The 14,413-nt window shown below is 49.0% G+C and overlaps 1 long non-coding RNA gene across 1 annotated transcript; it reads right to left on the bottom strand.

The window, feature by feature from the left end:
- On the bottom strand, nucleotides 1,220–1,868 carry LOC108636128. The gene is made up of 2 exons (XR_001918153.1): nucleotides 1,665–1,868; nucleotides 1,220–1,492 (listed from the first exon to the last, which is right to left on the bottom strand). It is a non-coding gene; the product is annotated as an uncharacterized LOC108636128 (long non-coding RNA).

Raw genomic sequence — 14,413 nt, 5'->3', positions numbered from 1 at the left:
AGAGAAAGTTGCACAATGCAGGTGGGGTGGTGAAAAGTCATGGGCAAGGCGTGATCTTCTGAGAGCTCTCCCGGTCTCCAGATCTCACCGCTTCATCCCGGGAAACAGCCACTTCTTAGGCCATTCCAAACCGTCTCCCCAGTCAAGAGTCATGACCCACAGGAAGTGATCATTTGTGCATGGTAAGCTGGGGTGAATGCTTGGGAATAGGTGTGCTCTGGCCACGCAGAGCCTCCCTCTGACGCTCAGAGAGCTGGTGGGCCCAGTGCATCACTCAGGTATAGCTCACTCTTGGCACACCTGGTGTGACCAGACACCCTGGCAGGGAAGCTCTGGCTTGGGGAGGCCATTCTGTTCTGGTGAAGTGAGGAGCTGAGGGAGGAGCAGAAAGAAATGAGATGCAAGCAGCTATGGCCCAGCCCACCTTGGAGAAAGGGCTCAGAGATCAAGATTCATGGGAGCTGGCAATAAATTCCCAGAAATTCTACCATAAACATCCAGCGTGAGGTTAATCACCTACCATAAACTTAACCACAGATCATGGAGAAGCAGGACTGGGGGCGGGGTAGGGGGGGGGTCTCCTCAAAAGTGCCCAAGGCCAGCCCTGCCCACCTCTGTTCCCACCTCCTGGAGAAGAAGGAAGTAAAGACTCCACCTGGTGACATCTGGCTATGCCTCGACAAATGACTCCTATATGGATCTGTTTCCTCTCCTATTATTAGGGGTGGGGATAGTCAGCCGTCAACATTAACACAAGTTTTATGATTCTATATATCACTCAAGGAGTCCAAGGAATTTGGCTTCAATCTGAAAACAATGGGGATTTTCTCCAGAGGGTAGAGGCCTAATGATGATAAGCAGGTATTTTCTGAACACCTGCTAAGTTCTCCCTGGATACATGTAATTCAAACTCAGCCCCTGCCCTCAGGACACACAGGAGTCAAGGACAAACAGCCACTCACATGCCCACCCTGTGTGCGTACATCCCCTCTGATCCTAACAGCTAGTCAGCCCCTTACACTCCCCGCTTAGACACACACTCATCGTCCAAGGGTGAGTAGTGCCACCTCTGCCACCCATCACAGCACGTGCACGCCACCCTTGAATGCACATCACACAAGTCCCTGTACATGCACAGCTAAGTCATCCAAACCGAGACACCCAGGTATTCATTATTGCTGAGGACTCCCGACTGCAAGTGACTGAGACCCAAGTCGAATGGGCTTAAGCATGAGACAGCATGTATTTGCTTACATAATTGAGAGGTTCGAGATGTGTATTTGGCTTTGGTATAGCCAGATGAGGGACTTGATCATGGCATCGGATTTTCTCTCCTTCCCTCGACTGTTTCCTTCTGTGTGGGCTTCCTTCTCAGCTGACCATGTCCACGCTGCAGCGAGGATGGCAACCAACGGAGAGCCACTTTCCCAGTCTGTATGGCTGAAGTTCCAAAGCTGACTCCCACTGGGTTGACTGAGGTCACGTGCTCCTCCTGGAACCAATCAGAGTAGCGGGGAGACTGGGATACCAGACTGTGGGCCAGGCAGAGGACAAGGTGGTCACCCCTTCCCAAACTCTATAGAAGAAGGGCAGAAGAAGGTAATTCACCAAAAGAAGAAGAAGAGATGCTGGGCAGGTAAAAACAACAGGTGTTCGCTACTCACTGTAATCCCAATGTACACAAAGGAGATGTGGAAATATAGGGGCTGTAGGGATATAAAGATATTGGTGTACCCAGCCGTTGTATAAATATAAATCCTGCCTGGTCAAAGTCTACCTTTTCTACTTATCAAGGAAATATTGATCTCAGATAAATGAGTGATTCAGACACAGGATATAGGAATTCAGAGGAATAGAAGAGCTGTTTTTAATGAGTTTAAAAAAAGAAAAACAAAATGGGTTTGGGCTTGATGGAAGTGAGTTTAGAAAAGAAATCTATGAAATGCAGTGAGTCATTGGATAAGATAGGTTTCCTATGAAAGAGCAAGGCCAGGTGGGGAGGAGGGGATGGGATTGAGGGGTTTGAAGGCCAGACAGTTTATCCTATAGGTCACAGGGGCCAGGGAAGATGTGGGCAGGGAGGAAGACACAGTTAAAGCAGTGCTCTAGGAAGATTCAGGGGGCTGCAATGTGTAGGTTAGATGGTAGGGGCTAAAACTGGCAGGACACTAGACTAGGCTTCTCACTTGTGAACTGCAGCACAAGTGAGAAGGCTTGTGGGGTGCCAGGAGCAGGGCGGTGAGAGGATGGTAAGAAGAAAGAACCAACAGGATATGGCAGTTGATTGCCTGGCCGAGTCCAACGTGAAGGGAAGCGAGAAGGTGACTCAGAGGCACTTCCAGTAGCTCCCTTCTGACCCTAGCACCTTTTGTTCTAGCAGACTGCACCTCACACTCACCACGAGCTGCTGGACCTTAGAGTCAGGGCACAGCTTCTTGCAGACAGGACAGCATCCACTAGTATCTATGTCTGGTTCCCATCCCTGCACCAACCTCTGTCTGGCAGGGCATCCATCCAGAGAAGATGCCGCAGAGGGAATGTGTAGACTCTCCCCGTGAATACACACAGTTTACACCCGTCACCTTACCTTTGTTCATCACATGCACGCACCCACACACCCTCACACCAGCAACAGGGTGATGAGGGCACCATGACATCCTCTGTGGTCCTCAACAGGAGATCCAAATCTGGGAGAACCTGTTTTCTCCCCTCCCATCATGCCATGCTTGGAGAACAGGGTTTGGCTCTTGTCTGACTCTGACGAGGGACCTGGACAAATGGGAGCAAATGCAAAGAGATGTCTGGGATAAGAAGATGAATGCAAACCACATTCTGCAGACCTCTTAGGTAGCTGGCACTGAGAGTATGCTCCCTGGAGAAGAGGCACAGACTGCCAGAGGAAGAAGGGGTGTTCATCTGTGTGGTGGCGATTGCGGTTTAGTCGCTAAGTCGTGTCCGACCCTTGTGACCCCATGGACTGTAGCCTGCCAGGCTCCTCTGCCCGTGGGATTCTCCAGGCAAGAATACTGGAGTGGATTGCCATTTCCTTCTCCAGTTCATCTGTATGGCCCCTGGGATATGACCAGCACCAGCAGGAAGGAGCCCCCAGAGAGAGACTTCTGCTGGCTATGAGAAAAGACTCCCCAAAGCTCAAGCTTTGGACAAGTGCAGCCTACATTGTCACCTGGGAAGTGGTGGCAGAAGTTCAAGTTCAACAGATGGGTTGGCAGGGCCCCAGACACACGTTCTGAGACCTACTATGTGCACTGTGAACTTCTCCTCATGGAAACTTGTGAAGAGTTTGTAAGTTTATCCATCCAGGCAAGGATGGGTAAGTGCTCAAGTCCACACGGCTCTGAAGAAGCCTGGGCTGAGCGCAGTGGACTCCTCACTTGTAGGCCTGACCAAGCCTGCTGATGCATGTCCTACTGCAGCCAGTGTGACTGAAGGCCAGAGGATACTGAATGCGATCAGAAGAATTTTGTAACCACTTCCCAACTGTGTGAAGCTGGGCACACTACTTAATCCCTCTGAGGTTCCTTTTCCGCAGCTGAAAATGGAGCTACCTAAGGACTGGGCTGACGATCAGGTAAGTTGACAGTTGTAGATTTTCAATCAGTTTAGCTCGACTCTCATCACCTCTCCCCCATGTGCAGCCTCCCCATTCCTTCACCATCTTCAGGACCAGCAGCCCATGGAACTTGTGTTCACACACACTTTGACTCATTTGCCTGGTGAAAATGAAGTCCTTGAAGGATGGGACCATGCCTCATGCATCTCTGTGTCCTCTGCAGTGTCCACTCAGCCCATGGGAGGTGTTCACAAGGCAGAGAGCAATCGTTCAGAAGGGTTGAGGGTAACTGGAGAGAGGTGGTGGTTGCGAGTATAAGAAGGAGTCTCTGGGATTGTAATAAAGGGATAACATGCAAAACTCTGCTGCAATGCAAAACAGAAGCTTGCAAATCCAATTCCAAGGAAGCCAGCCATGCAAACTGAGCTCTGCCTGTGACACCCACTCTGCTTCCCCAGCTCCCAACCCAGGGCTCTTTTCCCTGCCATCCTTCATGATGATGAAGGTGGTGATGTGGGAAATAAATGATGGTGATAATGATGTCAGCTTTCATTTGCTGGGTTCCCACTAATGGTCAGAAAAGGCAATGGCACCCAACTCCAGTACTCTTGCCTGGAAAATCCCATGGATGGAGAAGCCTGGTAGGCTGCAATCCATGGGGTCACTAAGAGTCGGACGCGACTGAGCGACTTCACTTTCACTTCTCACTTTCATGCATTGGAGAAGGAAATGGCAACCCACTCCAGTGTTCTTGCCTGGAGAATCCCAGAGACTGTGGGCCCCCGTCTATCAGGTCGCACAAAGTCAGACACGACTGAAGCGACTTAGCAGCAGCAGCAGCAGCACTAATGGTCAAAGTGTCAGATCTCTTACATATTTATAATCATAAAATAACCCAGGAGGAAGGAAACATTACCCCACTTTACAGATAAGGAGTCTAAAGGTCCTTCAAGATTTGACCTCAAGTCTGGGATAAGTCCAAAGCCTGGGCATGCTGTTTTCAGTGATGCTTTCTTATAGAGTCTGTGTGAATAACCCAGAAGAAATGTCCCCCCAAAATTTGTCTTCTTTTATTTAGCAATCCAAAATACATATATTATATTCAATCGCTGAACATCTAAATGACCTCTCTTACTTAGTAATCCAGACAGACCTAGGGGACACCTCCCCCAAAAAAGAAAGCCCATGAGAGCAGAGACCTTGACTGCTTTACTGACTACTATATCTGCAGCCTTAGAAAGTGCTTAGAAAGCACCTTCCAACATATGATGAATGAATTCACTAATCACTGCTCAGTCTAGGCCATTGTGTGTGTGTGTAAATGTGTGTATTAGAGAGGGTAGGAGAGCAGCTCAGGGCAGATCTGGTCGGTACTACCTACCACCCAATATCCAACATACCTTCCGGGATTCCTTGGTCTCTAAGGGCTAAGACAACTCCAAAACAGATCACAGTGACACCACCCTAGGTCTAGTGACAAAGCTGCTGACCTGGAAGGTGGGATTGGGCTTGGTCCCAGCCAGCCCAGCCAGCTGGAACCTGTTTAGCCCCAAGGAGTGTTAGGCAGGCTTCTATGGCAACACAACTCAGTCTGTGTTTTTGCATTCCCAACAGAATTCCAGCCTGAGGCCAGGATTCCCCAAGGCGTTGCTCCTGTACTGCCCTCTCTCTCCTTCCTTGGTTTCCCAGGGGATCATCTTGGAAAGCTGGGAGAAGCACAAGCCACAGAAACAGCCTCCATGACATGGGAGACAAAAGTGAAAGTGGCTCAGTCATGTCCGACTCTTTGCGAGGCCATGAACTATACAGTCCATGGAATTCTCCAGGCCAGAATACTGGAGTGGGTAGCCTTTCCCCTTCTCTGAGGATCTTCCCCACCCAGGGATCGAACCCAGGTCTCCCACATTGCCCGCAGATTCTTTGCCAGCTGAGCCTCAAGGGAGGCCATTTCCCTACAAGAGGGCCATTTCCCTACCAGATCAGAGCTTCTGGCTCAGGAGTGTCCCGCTGCAGAAGTCAGAGTCCCCAGGCCTCCTCCTAGTCCCATGGGCCCATGGCTCCCATGACCCCCACATTTGCAGCCACAAGAACCCTCCACATGCAACCACCCCTCCCCACCCACAGCCTGACTCTGTTTCACATGACAGCCAGCTCCTGCACAAACTCCCTCTCCACCTGGTTTCTTCACCAGACTTTCCTCTCTCTGGCTCCACTCCTTCCTACAGGAAGCCCTCCCAGACTTTCCCTCTCAGACTTCTCCCCTGGTTTCCCATCCAGGACTCTGATCTGGTCTCCCAGAGTTGGGCATGGGTGTAAGTACCCATGAGTTAGGAGTTTCCTTAAGGCAATAATGACAGCTTTTAATCCTTAGAGAAACTATAAAATCAGCACTGTCTCCATTTTACAGCTGAGGAAACTGAGCATCAAGGTTGAGAATAGCTTGTGCTCTAACAGGAGAACTGGGCCCTGTCTGCCTCCCTGCCTTACCCCTCCCTCTCTCCCCATCCCTTCAGGGTCTTACCATATGCCAGGCACTCCCTGAATCATAGACTTTTTATAACTCCATTTAATCCTCACAATTAAACCTATGAGGAAAGTACAGTTAGTCTTATTTATACATTAACATGCAGAAGTTTAGGAACTTTAGATCCATTCTGTAAGGTCCTAGGTGTCAGGATCAGAATCCAGCCCAACTCTTCTGGCTCCGAAACCCAGTTAGGTTTCCCAGCCCCGCTGGGTTTCCCCAGTCCTGAGTCTAACCAGACACAGAGACACAGGGGATAGGGTACAGATCCTCCAGGCCAGCATGAAAGCGTTCAGTCATCAGCCAGCGCCTCTGACAAAGGAAGATGACTTCCAGAAGGCCTGCAGACGTTGCCCTGCTGATCTGTGGGGGCGTAGGAACCCCAGGATAGCTGAGAGCGCTAGCTGACCTCCTGCTCCCATTCCCTGCCCAGCCCACAAATCCTGTGAGCTGACACACCCTCAAGACCTTTCACTTCTGCAAATTCCTCCACCACCTCCAAAGTGCTCTAGGCTTTGTCATGAGAATTCTTTTTTTTTTTTTTTTTCATTTTCATCTTAAGAATTGTTTTCAACAGTTCTTGAAACAACATATACAGCCGCAGCCGATTAAACTGGGAAATCAAATAACCAGTCTCAACTCAGTCTCTGAATTGCTGTGTGATCTTAGACAGGTCACTTCCCCTCTCAGACCTACAGTTGTTGCATCTGTTCAATGAAGGAGCAATCCCATTTCTTTTTAAAATTCCTTGAAATTACATGTTATTGTTAGTGACATTTAAATTCGTTTCGTTTTTAGAACTTTGATCTTCCCAAAGTGATTGCAATGTCTCGGGGAAAACATTAAGCTTGAAATCACACCTGATTTGGGCACTCAGCTCTTGTTCTCTCCTATATAAAATCAATTCTATAATGCTAATGTTGGCAAGAGATTTTCTTTACCCCTGTGCAGTCCCCATATAGAACTACTGCTGGGAAGGATGGGGCACAGGATAGTTAGGGAGTTGAAGATCAACATGTACACATTGCTCTATTTAAAATGGATAACCAAGAAGGACCTACGGTGTAGCACAGGGAACTCTGCTCACTGTTATGTGGCACCCTGGTGGGAGGGGAGTTTGGGGGAGAATGGAGACATGTGTATATATATATGCATGGCTGAGTCCCTTTGCTGTCCACCTGAAACTATCACAGCATTGTTAATTGGCTATCCTCCCATATAAAAGAAAAAGTTTTTTTTAAGTTAAAAAAAAAAAAACCTACCACTCTGATGGGTGAAAACTATAAACTCTCCTCCAAGAATTCACCCACCCCCTGTCTGTTGCCTCCTTCTCCTCCGTTAAGGGGCTCCTGTGGTACGTCCACTCTCACCTGCCCTCCAGAGTCTGCTGCTGCTGCTGCTAAGTCGCTTCAGTCGTGTTCGACTCTGTGCGACCCCATAGACGGCAGCCCACCAGGCTCCCCCGTCCCTGGGATTCTCCAGGCAAGAACACTGGAGTGGGTTGCCATTTCCTTCTCCAGTGCTACATCCCTGCAATACCAACCCTTGACCAAAACAGCATCAGCTCCTTTAAGTAAATGCCTTGATGTGATGATTTAATTGCTAAGTCATATCTGACTCTTGCGACCCCATGGACTGTAGCCTGCCAGGCTTCTCTGTCCATGGGATTCTCCAGGCATCAATACTGGAGCGGGTTGCCATTTCCTTCTCCAAAGTAATGCCTTCCTCCCTTTCAAAGGAGCATCACTGCCCTACTTCACTGATTTCTGCTCCTGCTATTCCTTGAATTAGCCAGTCCTCCTTTCAGTCTGGTCTTTTCTCCCTTTCAATAAGGTCCCAGCGATGGTATTTCAAAGCTTGAGACTTTTTGTGACTCCTCCTCTCTGCTGTGAGCCCTGAGCTGTCTCGTCTGTGCTTCTGATATGTCTGCTGTTTGGCCTCTGTGTTCTTTGTTACTCGGGTGTATTTTTCTCTGTGCACCCCATCTTTAAAAGTGTGTAAAGTTCACTTTTCTCTCTGATGGTGTAGGAGATGCAGGAAGTGAGTATGATTATATATAATTTTTCCCCAAATACAAATTTTTTCAATATCTACCAAGTCTATATATATATATATATTTATTTATTTATTTATTTATTTATTTGGCTGCATCAGGAATTAGTTGTGGCACCTGGGATCTTTAGTTGGGGTATGTGGGATCTAGTTCCTCAACTAGGGATGGAACTCAGGCCCCCTGCATTGGGAGCCTGAAGTCATAGCCGCTGAACCACCAAGGAAGTCCCAATACTCACGAAGTCTTTTTTAGTGCTGTACAATATCATACGAGTTAAAGGCATATACAATATAGTCACAATTTTGAAAGGTCATACTCCATCTATTGTTATTATATGACTATTTTTTAATACAGAAAATGTGACATGGAGATAAAATGAAAATAAATATTAAATTAAGTGGAAGTTTAAGTATTGAAAGGGAGACAAGGCTAGACTGAAGCAAGGACCGGCTAAAGCAAGGAGGAGTAGAATGAGGGAAAAGGAAAAGAAGGGATGTTCCTTTGCAAAAGGAGCGGTGTAGCGATGGGGGGGGGGCAGGGGGTGTCTCTTTTCACTCAGACCTACAGTGGGACATGGGGCCCAGAGTCCCAGGCCCAGAGGACAGTGGGAACAGCATGCCTCGAGGGGACAAGAGCAAGCCACAGCCTGGGTGGTGAGGAGACCTCCTGGGGGAGGAGGTGCCAAGGAGCAGATTTCTGAATATGGTGCTGAGACGCCTGAAATTCCTGAAAAAGTCTGCGTAGCAAGGTCAGGCCCAAGAAGAATGCAATTGGAGGTATGTCCGCACAGCCCACCACCTTGCAGAGAATTAGCCATAAACCTTATCTCTCCACCCCCGGAGAGCTGGGGAGAGCTATCTCTGCATTCCCCGGAATTCAGGCTGAGTCAGCCCTGGGGGTTGGGAGGCCTGGGCCATACACCTGAGTCACCCCAGCATGGGTGGTCCATCCGGAAATGAAGTGGAAGCAAAGAATGGCCAGGATCGCTGATGCCAACAAAGGCTAAGTGTCTTGGATTCCTATCAGCCAGCCCTTAGCCAGAAATTTCCCTCCCAAGAAAGTTAGGTCCCGGGGCTGGACAGCACTGTATTGCAGGCGGCAGCTTTGGACATTCAGGACAGTGAATTTCTTGTGGCCTGTGAGTTTTCCCTCTCTCTGCCACCATCAACTACTTCTCCAGCTTCAAAAATGGCAGTTGGCTCACCTTCTTTCTTGGGGGATTGGAGCAGGACCCAGAAGGGAGCCCAATCCTAATTCCAGTCTGTCCCCCTTCCCCCCTGAGCAGAGCCCTGGCTTCCGTGGAGGAAGGAGGAGAGAAGAGGCAGTGTTCCTTGCTGTCTGTGTCCCTGAGAAATTCTCCAGCTCCCTGCCATGTTCCCTCCCGCCTTCTCTCAGGCAGGTGAGAAGGGGCCCCAGGGACAAAGACGTGCAACCGCGAATGCACTCCTCCTCGCAGAGTTGGGGGAGAGGTGACCTCACTGCCCGTCTGAGGCTCCTAGACACGTAGGCTTTTTCCCTGAGACCCAGCCCCCCTCCACCTCCGCACTGCGCTTGCTTTGCTTTGCTCCAGGTCGTCCTCTCCAAGGGCCCAGGGCCCAGGAAGACTGTTCTACAAACACCACTTTGATCCTGTCACTCCCCAGCTCAGAACTTCCTTTGCCTTCAGAGTAAAGGTCAAGCTCCTCATGAAGGATGGAGCTGGGTCCTTCCTGCCTGGCTCTAGCTGCCTCCTGTCCCAGCCCCAGGGCTCTGCCTGTCCCTCCTGCCGCCATCCTTGGCACCTGCACCAGCTGAAACCTTATCCTTGCTGCAGGCCCTGGCTGCAGCACACCCCGGGCACTCTGCAAACATTTACTGAATGAAAATCACACACCAGGTACCTCCCCACGCCACCCGCCACAGTCAGCACAGTAGGAAATGGCCCCTCCCACAGAGACCCCAAGAACCGACCTTTGTTACACTCTGGGCTGGGTTATACCTATCTGAGCACCCCTCCCTGATTGTAAATCCGAGCCACAGGCATCTGACAGGCAGTGGACAAGGGCGAATGAAGCAGTCGTCCATATTCGTCTCATCTGATCTGCACAGTAACCTTGGGAGTTCAGTACCTTTATCCTCATTCACAGACGAGGGACCCAAGGCTTAGAGAAGTGATTTGCCCATTCAGTGATATCTGGGGCTCAAGCCAGGGCCCCCAGATTCCAATCCAGGGCCTTCACACCTGCTCTCTAAGGCACTCCCTCAAAATCAGGGTGGTGGGACTTCCCTGACAGTCCAGTGGTTAATAAGGCTTTGCCTTCCAGTGCATGGGGGGCAGTTCCAATCCTTGGTCAGGGAGCTAAGATGCCACATGCCTAATGGCCAGAAAACCAGAACATAAAAAAAGAAGCAATATTGTAACAAAATCAATAAAGACTTTAAAAATGGACCACATCAGAAAAAAAAAAAAAATAATAACAGGGTTCTGTCTTACAAGTTTCCATTTCCCTCAGCACCCAGCACAGGAATTTGTTTGATTCACAGAATGAGAGAATGAATGAATGAGTGGTTCCAAGAGTCAATTCTATCCAGGTGAATCATTTTCTCCGCTCTCCTATTCTTCTCCTCCGCATTTGTTTTTTCTGTCCTCTCCTCTCTCTCACCCTAGGCCCTAAGGATCCAGCAGATAAGGAGGAAAGAAGCTGTAATTGTTCTCACTGATTCCAGGGATTGGATTCAGGCCCCAGGATCCAGGCCCCTAGATGGGAGGACAAGAAGGCTCTGCCCTCCACCCCACACCCAGCTTGATAGCAAGGACCCAGCCCTCACCCCATCCTCCCCAATTTCTCTCCAGAGCCAGCTGGGGCAGGAGGGGGAAGCAGGGCAGCCTGAGAGCAGTGAGGGGGTGGAGAGGGGCCTAAACGCATGACTCACCGCCCTTGTGCCTTCCAGGAAGGGGAGTGAGGGACACCTGGACGCTTGAAATTCCAACCCTTCCCCAGAGAGACACTTAGGTGTCTGGACAGGAGGAGGAAGAGCTCTGTTTACCTCAAACTAAAAAGTAGCCATGGCAACGGAGGCCAGGGCCATCTGGGCAGGGAGCAAAGGTCTTGACAAGAGTGAGGGCCCTGCTACCAGCCTGCCAACTGGGCCACTTGCCCAGATGATGCCACGCGGGCCTTCTCTGGCCGAGCACCCCCTTGTGGGCACAGCCTGTCCTGAGAGCTGGGGGGATAGTCCTGAGGGAGAATCCACCCATTTTACAGATCCACATGTGTTCCCACTGCCTCCTCACCTCCTTCCTTGAGCCTTCTCTCTGATGACAAGAGACAGACAGACAGACAGACACTGAGCCAAGGGGAGCTCTTGGCCTCTGCGCTGAGGCAAAAAGGGAACGGGGAGCTGAGGTACGTACTGGGAAAGGGCAGAGTGGAGGTGGCCATCAAGGAAGGCTTCCAAGGTCCCATATAAGGAGGAGAGTGATCCAGGCTAAGGAAGAAGCAGTGTCCTCTTAGCTGACGTGAGGCCGGATGCACCATCACTCTCCTCGGCTACTCGTCAGAATCATAAACTCCTGGTGCCCAAAGGGACCACCATGGCTGCCACTACCATCCTTAACAACATCCCCTCACCCGCTGCCTGTATCCATTCCCATCCTTTCCTCCCCACTCTGGGATATGGCCCTCGCTGTGCTCTGAGTCAGGCCCTTCAGCTGCACTCCGAACTCCACCCCTTAGAACCTCACTACATCAACTGGCTTCTCTCTCTGGTCCTGCTCCTCTCACCTTCATCCTAGGAGGGATTTTTCCCCTCTATCTGTATCCTTGCTCAAGACCCTTCTGCCCTTAAAAATGCAAAGAAGGGGACTTCCCTAGCAGCCCAGTGGTTAAGACACCACAGTTCCACTGAGGGGGCACAGGTGCAATCCCTGGTTGGGAACTAAGATTTCACATGTCATGCAGACAAAAATAGAATAGACAAAAAAAAAAGGTGAGGAAGAAGGGAAAGAGGGAAGGAGGGAGGGAAATTATCCTTGACCCCTCTTTTTGTTCTTCCTCTGAAAAAGAGGCCATATTCGTTCTCCATTTTCATCTCTTCCTATCTACTCTGACCCCAGCCACCAGTCCCAGAAGTTATTAAAGCCATCCGTGTTCAACTGAGAGCCAAGTCTGGTAGACCATTTCAAGCTTTTCCTTATCTGACCTCCTGCAATATTAGAGCGGGTACTCCCTCTGTTTTGAAAGAGGATTTCCTTAACCTCCTGACATCGCCTTCAGAATTTCTTACTATCTCTCTGGCCACTTCTTTGCACTCCTGAATTCTCTTTATCTACCCACCATTTGTATCTGTAGCCCTTAATCTTTTTGGTGGGCCATACCACAACAAACTGGAAATTTCTTCAATAGATGGGAATACCAGACCACCTGACCTGCCCTCTGAGAAATCTGTATGCAGGTCAAGAAGCAACAGTTAGAACCGGATATGGAACAACAGACTGGTTCCAAATAGGGAAAGGAGTACATCAAGGCTGTATATTGTCACCCTGGTTATTTGACTTAAATGCAGAGTACATCATGTGAAATGCCGGGCTGGATGAAGCACAAACTGGAATCAAGATTGCCAGTAGAGATATCAATAACCTCAGATATATAGATCATACCACCTTTATGGCAGAAAGCGAAGAACTAAAGAGCTTCTTGATGAAAGTGAAAGAGGAGAGTGTAAAAGCTGGCTTAAAACTCAACATTTAAAAAATGAAGATCATGGCATCCAGTTCCATCACTTTATGGCATATAGATGGGGAAACAATGGAAACAGTAACAGATTTTATTTGGGGAGACTTCAAAATCACTGCAGATGGTGACTACAGCCATGAAGTTAAAAGATGCTTGCTCCTTGGAAGAAAAGCTATGACCAACCTAGACAGCATATTAAAAAACAGAGATGTTACTTTGCTTACAAAAGTCTATCTTGTCAAAGCTGTGGTTTTTCCAGTAGTCATGTGAGAGTTGGACTATAAAGAAAGCTGAGCACTCAAGAACTGATGCTTTTAAACTATGATGTTGGAGAAGACTCTTGAGAGTCCCTTGGCCTGCAAGGAGGTCAAACCAGTAAATCCTAAAGGGAATCAGTCCTGATTATTCATTGGAAGGACTGATGCTGAAGCTGAAGCTCCAGTACTCTGGCCACTTGATGCGAAGAATAGACTCCTTGGGAAAGACCCTGATGATGGGAAAGATTGAAGGCAGGAGGAGAAGGGGATGACAGAGAATGAGATGGTTGGATGGCATCACTGACTCAATGGACATGAGTTTGAGCAAGCTTTGGAAGTTGGTAATGGACAGGGAAGCCTGGCATGCTGCAGTCCATAGGGTCGCAAAGGGTTGGAGTGACGATCAAGCGACTGAGGTAAACTGAACTGCACCCTTTTGAGACTCTAAAGCACAATCACAGATTGTCAGCATCTCCCATACAACTCAGGGGGCTCATGGACTCAGGAAACCGTCACAAAAGCCAGACTGAGAGCCTCGGCCTTGGATGTTAGGATCCCCAGGATGGTACCTCAACCTCCTCTGGCCAATCCCATCCACTCCCAAAGATGACAGCTCGTAGACCCACATCTCCGGACTCTCAGGAAAGTTTCAGACCCATATTCCTGATTGCCACCTGAATATCTCTCCCAAGTCCCAAAGTCAGTATGTTCCCAAACTGAAGTCATTGCCTTAACACCACCCTCCTGGCCTTCCTTCCTTTCAAAATCCTTGTCTGGTAGACACCATTACTGCCTCCAAAGCAAGAAAATTGGGAGTAACCCAGGGATGGTACTCTATAACATGCCTAATATGGTTGTTATGAGACTAAATGTGATTTGTTCAATATTATGGTTGCCATTCTTTCATCTTTTTTCCCCCTTATATCTAACTAGATACCAAGACCTGCCAGCTCTAACTTCTAAACTTCCCTTGAATCTATTTTCTACTGTTTCCACACTAATTCTCCCCTAATCTGGGCATTCATTATCACGTGCCTAGATGACTGCAGTAATCTCCAGTCTTGTTCCTTCCTATTTTCCCAAGTTATACAGCCAAAATGGTCTTGCCAAAATGCAATTCTGACCATGACACTTCCCTACTTAATCTTCATTGTCTTCCTAGATCCTAAAACAGTAGCCCCCAACCTTCGGTGCCCTCCTAGGGAGCTTGTTATAAATAGGGGTTCAGACCCCAATCCTTCGCAAGCCTAGGGGGTACCTTGGCACATGCACTCATAACACGTTCCCTGATGT

This window comes from Capra hircus, chromosome 5 (genome assembly GCF_001704415.2).
Source record: "Capra hircus breed San Clemente chromosome 5, ASM170441v1, whole genome shotgun sequence".
In the NCBI taxonomy this organism is placed as follows: Eukaryota; Metazoa; Chordata; class Mammalia; order Artiodactyla; family Bovidae; genus Capra; species Capra hircus.
The sequence above is the reverse complement of the archived record's forward strand: the minus strand, read 5'-3'. Positions and strand labels throughout refer to the sequence as shown.